The sequence below is a fragment of the Nematolebias whitei genome, chromosome 4 (assembly GCF_014905685.2).
Source record: "Nematolebias whitei isolate Nwh7 chromosome 4, NemWhi1, whole genome shotgun sequence".
Taxonomy (NCBI): domain Eukaryota; kingdom Metazoa; phylum Chordata; class Actinopteri; order Cyprinodontiformes; family Rivulidae; genus Nematolebias; species Nematolebias whitei.
The window spans coordinates 51,501,964-51,508,993 of record NC_056501.1 but is presented as its reverse complement, the minus strand read 5'-3'; positions in this window follow the sequence as shown (position 1 = coordinate 51,508,993).

Sequence of the window (7,030 nt, the reverse complement as noted above, 5' to 3'; positions counted from 1 at the left end):
CTTGATCTTCTGTCTGAAATGAGCAAGTTGTGATGTCGGTCAAAAGTCGGAGACAAACGCAAACAAGTTTGTTGGAACGAACTGTCATGTTTTTAAATCCTCTCAGACGTAAATAGAGAAGCTGGCACCTGTTTCCTCCCATCTCGCCTAAACATTTCTCTGTCTGTTTCAAAAACATTTTTCTGTCTGTTCCAAAACATCACTGTTTTTCTGACTTCTAGTGACCTCTTACGTCACTAAAACCACACCCCTGATTGGCTCTTCCAGCCAATCAGGACTTCCCAAATGAACCGGAAACAGAACTCTTTAAATGTCGACACTTCCTAGTTCCAAGCAGTGCAGTTCAGTTCGGAGAGCAGAACCGAACAGAAAAGTTGCTGGAGAGAACAAGAAGTTCCAGACATGATCCGAAGTTCTTCCGAGTCTCGTGGGGATTATGGAATCTTCCACATCTGAGTGGAACCTCTGACGGACTCACAGCTCATGTGAGTCCACCCGTGAGGTGAGCTGCTGTTGAACGAGGTACCGTCACTACTTCGGACGATTCTCAGCTGTTCCTACGGAGACGCTGGAAAGGTAGCGTTAAATGGAACCCCGTACCAGTGGAGACATCTTCTACAGGTAAAGAGTCGATTTCCACTACCGAAGTGTACCGAGGTAGAGCTGGGTTCGAAAGGAGGGTGCCGTTCTTCGTCGACACATTTTCCCTCACACATCTTTTCTCTCCATTTAAACTCCCTCATTTCCCATCTTTAAAACTCTTCTATCTTCTATCAGTGAGATACCATGGCCGTATGGTTTCTCATTGTAAAGCTCATTAATTAAAATGTGTTATTGCGTACAATCAGAATAATCACGTGTACAATGTTTGATGTTAAATTTTGATTCTGTTAATAAATGACCACATTCATTTTGATGGGTCAAAGAAACTTAACGTCTCACGTCACTGATTAAACCATCTCCCACACAGTATCTCTGTCACATATCTGTCAAGTAGCTCGAAAAAGAGAGAACCCGTTTAAATTAAGTATAATATCAGGTACTTGAACTAGTCCAGATATTATAACGTGTAGTGGAGCTCCGAAGCTAAGCGAAGCTAACCGACCTATCTCACTACATTCTGGTGGCCGGTACAGGTCTCTAAAGAGCTCCTCGTGACCCGATATCCGCCATTTGGACATTTCGTGGCCGTACGAATGTTTGAAGAGGCGTGAGTTAAATGTGACGGAGTCTGTGTTAATACGTGAACTGAGTGTTGACATGAAAAGTGCAGCTTTCTAATCTATCAGCTGTGTGGTATTAAGAGAGCTGGAAGTTAAGTCAATGTGTTCATTTGAAAGCTGAAATGGTACATCTGTTATCTGTGAGCTAATAAGCTGTGGAAAGCGTTTGTTTATGTTTAAACTGTGGTGCCGAGAGGAACGGGTTCTGCTCAGACCCGGTTCTGTTCCGGCTCGGTTCTGATTCGTTCGAACGAGTCGTTTGCATGGATAAACTGCCGTTTTGAACTGGGCGCCGTCTCAGTACGCTTTTGAGAGTTTATTCGTCACATTTTAACAGAAAATTGTGCATTTTGACAGTTTTAATGAAAGAAAGTTGACCGGACTTTTTCAGGCTAATGCTAACAAAGATAGCTAGAATGACGATGCGTCATTGGTCGAAAACCGCTGTTTGGGTAGCTCTGATTCGCTGAGAGGCGAGTGACGTGTCTGTCGTCACTTCCTCTGATGTCAGGTTGTAAAACCCACCCCCGCTGCTGCTCTGTCATTGGTTGATTCAGTCACGTGACCCCGGAAATGAGTCTCGGTTCAACCGAAACCTCCACTGTGTTTAAAATCGCTAAATGGAGCCGCCACTGTTCCCACAAAACTCATGTTTCATGCATAAAAGACGTGCTTTTTAAAGCAACGCCACATTTTAGCTTTAAATCCGTTCAGAAATGTTGATTTGACCGAGTTTCGCCGATGCTAATTTTAAGCTAAGCGGCTAACAACCGGATGTCAACGGAACGATCCACAGGAAGTTGTCATAGACTCCTGCTGGTATAAATAAGCTTACACCGCCACCTGCTGTTGAAAGAGGAGTATAACAGTTTTCCTGAAGGGGAGACTGATAATTCCTCATTTGTTTTTCTTTTTCTTTTTGTTAACACGACCTGGTTTATGAGTAACTGTTAAATAGCGAAATTCTGGTAAATGAAACTGCTTAAAAAGCGTTTAAAAAACTAAAGTTGCTGTGAGACTTTTAGAAAAATTGCAGGTTTGTTTAATGTTAAGTGCTTTAGGGTAAATATCACTGAGAAGCCTGGTTCTTGTATCTGTTTGATTTAAGCATGTTAAGTAACACTGCCAAAGAGGCATTCACCTACGAATAGGTGCCCATTCATTTGAAGAAGTGGCTTACACAGTACTGTTGAGTGAACCCAGAGCTAAAAAGTGTGTGAAACTCACATGACACTTGAATACAAATATTTACCTGTTAAAATAATCTGAAGTTGGCAATTGTTTAACCAGATAAGTGCTGAACAGTGAATAACCATGGCAGGTGTGACAGAAAAGTATTTTGATCCTTGTGAGATGAAGGACTGGTTAGAGGGAGCGTTGACACTGCTCACAGACTCCTTACATCCATATGGTGAACAGGTGGACAGCATGAACTCAAAAGAGTTATTGGACGAGCTGAAGGTGGTTGCAGAGAGTGTGACCTCTACAGACATAACAAAGTCAAGCTATGACAGGCTGGCTAAATTGGCGCTCTTATTGAAAGCATCATTCTATGCTGTGGTAGACAAGGCTGATGACCTTGCAATAAGGTTTAACAGCGACAGGGAGGAGTACCTCGAACACATGGCACAGTCTAACTTTGAACAGGAGACCCGTGCAAATGAGGTACAACGTGACAGCTCTCATGAGCTCAGCTGTCATTACAAGCTCACTCATATGAGGAGAAGATTAGGGATAGAGAGTTTCAGTACCAAGCACTGTGTTCAGACAACGATATGCTACGACAACGGTTGCAGCTCACATCAGAAGCTCTGAACGAATGCAGATTGGAAAAGGAGGCGTTAATCCAACAAGGCGTGCATTTACAAATTGAATGTCAAACATCACAGGAACGCTTAAAAGCCTGTGAGGAGAAACTAGCCGCAGCAACAAATAAGATTTCTGACGTGGGGCGAGCTGGTCTGGAACTCAAAGACGAACAAGGTTGGAGTCCAGGTCACCCACAATCACCTCAGAAGAATTTTGGTGCACCTCCTGCTCTTAATCCCATTCTGCCACCTCCACATGTGTGTAGAGACACACCTCCACCCTTACCTAAAGTAGCAGGGACAGACCTGAACAGGTCTCCTCTACCAAGCAGGCAAGAGAGAGCATTGAAACTTCCTCTTTCAATAGATGATCTTCAAAAACTCTCAAAATATGAACAACGCTTTGTACCTGGCCCAATGGGTTCAACTGGAACAAAAGCGTATCTGAATGACCTTGATTTCAGACTGAGTGGTTATCCTAATGCTACGGTTGAGGATAAAATCAGTCTGATAAGGCTCACTTCGGACAGAGAGGTGTTCACCTTCATCGAGCGTCAACCTGATGCCACGAGAAGGGATTACAACCTTCTGTGTGAAGCTTTGATCAGGGAGTACGACCCCTGCACGGGACCTGCTGGTTTCCCAGCTGCTGACAAGGTCACGCAAGGGAAGCATGAACATCCAAAGGTTTATTACAAAAGAATCTTCCAAGCTTATTTTGGGTACAGAAATGAAACCGGAATGGAGGAAGAAGAAGGTTTTAAATTTGTTTTCAGCAAAAATCTCCACACTGACATCAAAACATCAGTACAGATGATGGCTAATTTCAGAGAAAAATCCATCAATGAGATTAAACAGTGTGCTGTGAATGTGTTTGAGGCATGTTCTCATGCTAAGACGCCCATAGAGGTGTTTCCTGGTGTAAAGGTTAAACCCCACTCCCTAGAACTGGAAGGACGGCGTGCATCGCCTCCTCCTCCTAAGAAAGGCGAGAAAAAGCAGTCTTTTCAAACTAACAAACCGTGTCATGAAGGTGCACGCTGGGACAAAAAAGCTCCTCTTTCAGAGGATGAACGTGATTATCGTAAATGGGGCGTGCGTAGGACGCAAAGATATGGGAACCAAGGTGACCCATATTATCAGGGGAAGTCCGAAAAGGAACCCCCAAAAGACGTACCTAACCATCCCCCACCTCGGACGAAACGAACCGAGGCGAAAAAATCCCAAAGGTTCCAGAAACAAGGCCCTACACCTCTGAGCTCGGAAGAGACAGAGAAACTACGCAGGTTTTTAGAAACTTTGAAACACGCTGAAATGGGAAACCAACCTGGAGCACTATGCAGTGATGTAATCACTATTACATCTGAGGGCGCGAATGACAACATCACAGATGTCGGTGGAACACACCAAGACATTGTTGTTGTTGCCTCCAACAACCCCTCATCGGAAGAAGGGGGGGTAAACTCACACACAAACGATGACGAGTCATCGCAAGCTGAACACTCAGAAACAGCTACTGCTGTGCTGATGGTTCAGACAAACCAAGATTACATAGACAAGGCTGAACGTGTGAAGAAACTTCAGAAAAAACCTAAGAGGTTTCTGTGTAACTTTATCAGAAGGGGGGGTCGCCAAGAAGGCGTACCTGTCAGTAACACTCGAAGGAGTCCTCACACACGAAGCACTTCTGGACGGTGGGGCAGACATAACAATTATGTCAGCTAAACTGTTCGAGGAGCTGAGGACAGCCGCTGCCGGTGTTAACAGGATAATACCTCTCTCTGAATGTGCTATACAAATGCAGGGTCTCTCAGAGAAGAGGACAACCCTGACAGCTATAGCAATGGTTCACATGCAGGTTGGCAGAATGACACTATACCACCTGGTACACGTGTCTCGTGTTGACTCATTCCCATTTTTGGTTGGCCAGGATTTTATAAATCGCTTCGACGCGATTATAGATTATGGTGATCAAACGATGTGGGCCAAGGTGAGCAAACCACTGCCAATACAAATGCCTCCGGAGTGTAACACAGACTGCCTAACAGCAGGTACCGCGGAAGGCGCAAAGGACTCCTCAGCCGAGGACACGAGCCCGGTGAGTATTCCTCTGACATCATGTGAAACCAAAGAGACCCACCCGGTGGTCCAAACTCTGACCCAACAAGACAGCCTCCTCTGTGAGCTGAAGCAGTCAGAGTCCACCAAACACTACCTACCACTGGTAGTTAAAGGTGTAGAGATCCAAGGATCCCACACCAACGATGCTGTTCTGTCTCTGTGGACAGATAAATCAGCAATTAACCGAGCTTTCTATGAAACCTTGGTTCACAAACATGTGGGTGTATAACTAATTAAAAAAGCTTTCCGCTTTCCATTACTTCCCAATAGTTCACAGATAATGACCGCAGAAGGAGTCATTAACCTAAAACTGAACTGGAACCAACGAGAACTGGTTCACCCGTTTCTCGTGATCCAAAACTTACCACATGCAACCTACATAGGCTCTGACATTTTGGTAAGGTTGGGTGTCCACGTGGACACCATCAACAAAGTGCTGTGGTCCCTAAGACCAGCCACAAAGGATCCTCCTGTGCTAGACACAGCAAACCTTAAGGCTGGGCAGACCATTCCAGAGGCCTGCCAGGTTGCTAGCAACCAAACCACCACAATACCACCACAGGTGATTAACCTAATGGTGCGTATCCACATCATAGCTGGACAAGCTATTAGCCATAAACAGGCATATTTTCAACCTTCTCCTGCGTTTTTCAACTTGGGACTGTCCGTGGAAGCCACGAACCAAGTGAGCCTTGACTCCAGGACCACATCTGTTGCTGTGTGTAACACAGGCACGGATGAGGTGCTTATCCCAAAAACACTATGCTAGGATGGTTGATTTCCACTGATTTTCATGATTTTGAACTAGGCATTCCATTTCTGGGAGGACTCCCAGATAACCTGGTATCGAGTCAAGAAACTGGGCCAGTATGGTTCACAAAACCAACACAGGCCATAGCTCTTTTCTCAACCGATGACGTCGACCAAGGACCTCAAACCTATGGTGTCTTACCCATAGACAGGTCCGACGACTCAGAAAGGGATTCGTTGGAGCTCCCCAAAGAGCAAGAACCCTTATCAGTCTCATCACAGATAAAACAGGTGGTCGCCCAAGCCGACGCTCTGACATCTGATGAAGAAAGAGACAAACTTCGCCAAGTTCTTTTAAGATATGAAAAGTCATTTTCAACTGACCCAGACATCATCCAACTTCTGAAGTTGGATCCTGCAATTAACTCGATGATACTGTATCTGACTGACCCAGACAAATACACTCCATCGAAAGGCGAAATGGATTCCAATCCAGACCTTAAAGTCCTCTTTCAGCTGCGCAAACAGTTAAAACTACTCAAGGACAGCCTAACTTTAGCTCATGGAGCGACGTCCTCACCCGTGTTCGCGGTCTCCCATGACCGAAGGGGGGTGATGCCAGTTAGGGTAATGTTACCAGACGCGATAACGTGATCAAATCTGACATTCAGAGTGAGTGACGCACCGAAACGTCGTTTTCTAGTTGCTTAATCACTACTTTTGTCAATGTTGAAACGTTGTTTTACTGGTTGCTTAGTCACTGTTTTTGTCGATGTTGAGACATCGTTTAATTGGTTTTGGTATTGTTTCTGAACACCCCAAGCAAGAATGAGTTTTGTATGTATTTTAGTTGGAGACTGTAAAGGACTTTAACCATGCCAACATGCAGTTCACTCGTTAAACCTAATCTTTGCGGAGTCAATGTAGATTAATGCTACCTTAAGTACCATAATCTACATTGGTCTCACAACGCTTAAGCCGAACCTACTCGAACAATTCTATTCGGGGGGATAGCTAATTCTTTTTGATGAGTCTCGCCATAGACTCCAAAAACATTTATGGGGAAACCAAACACCCAATCTCAAGTCGTTTGTCTAAAAGACAACAGACAATTGAACCAAACTATAT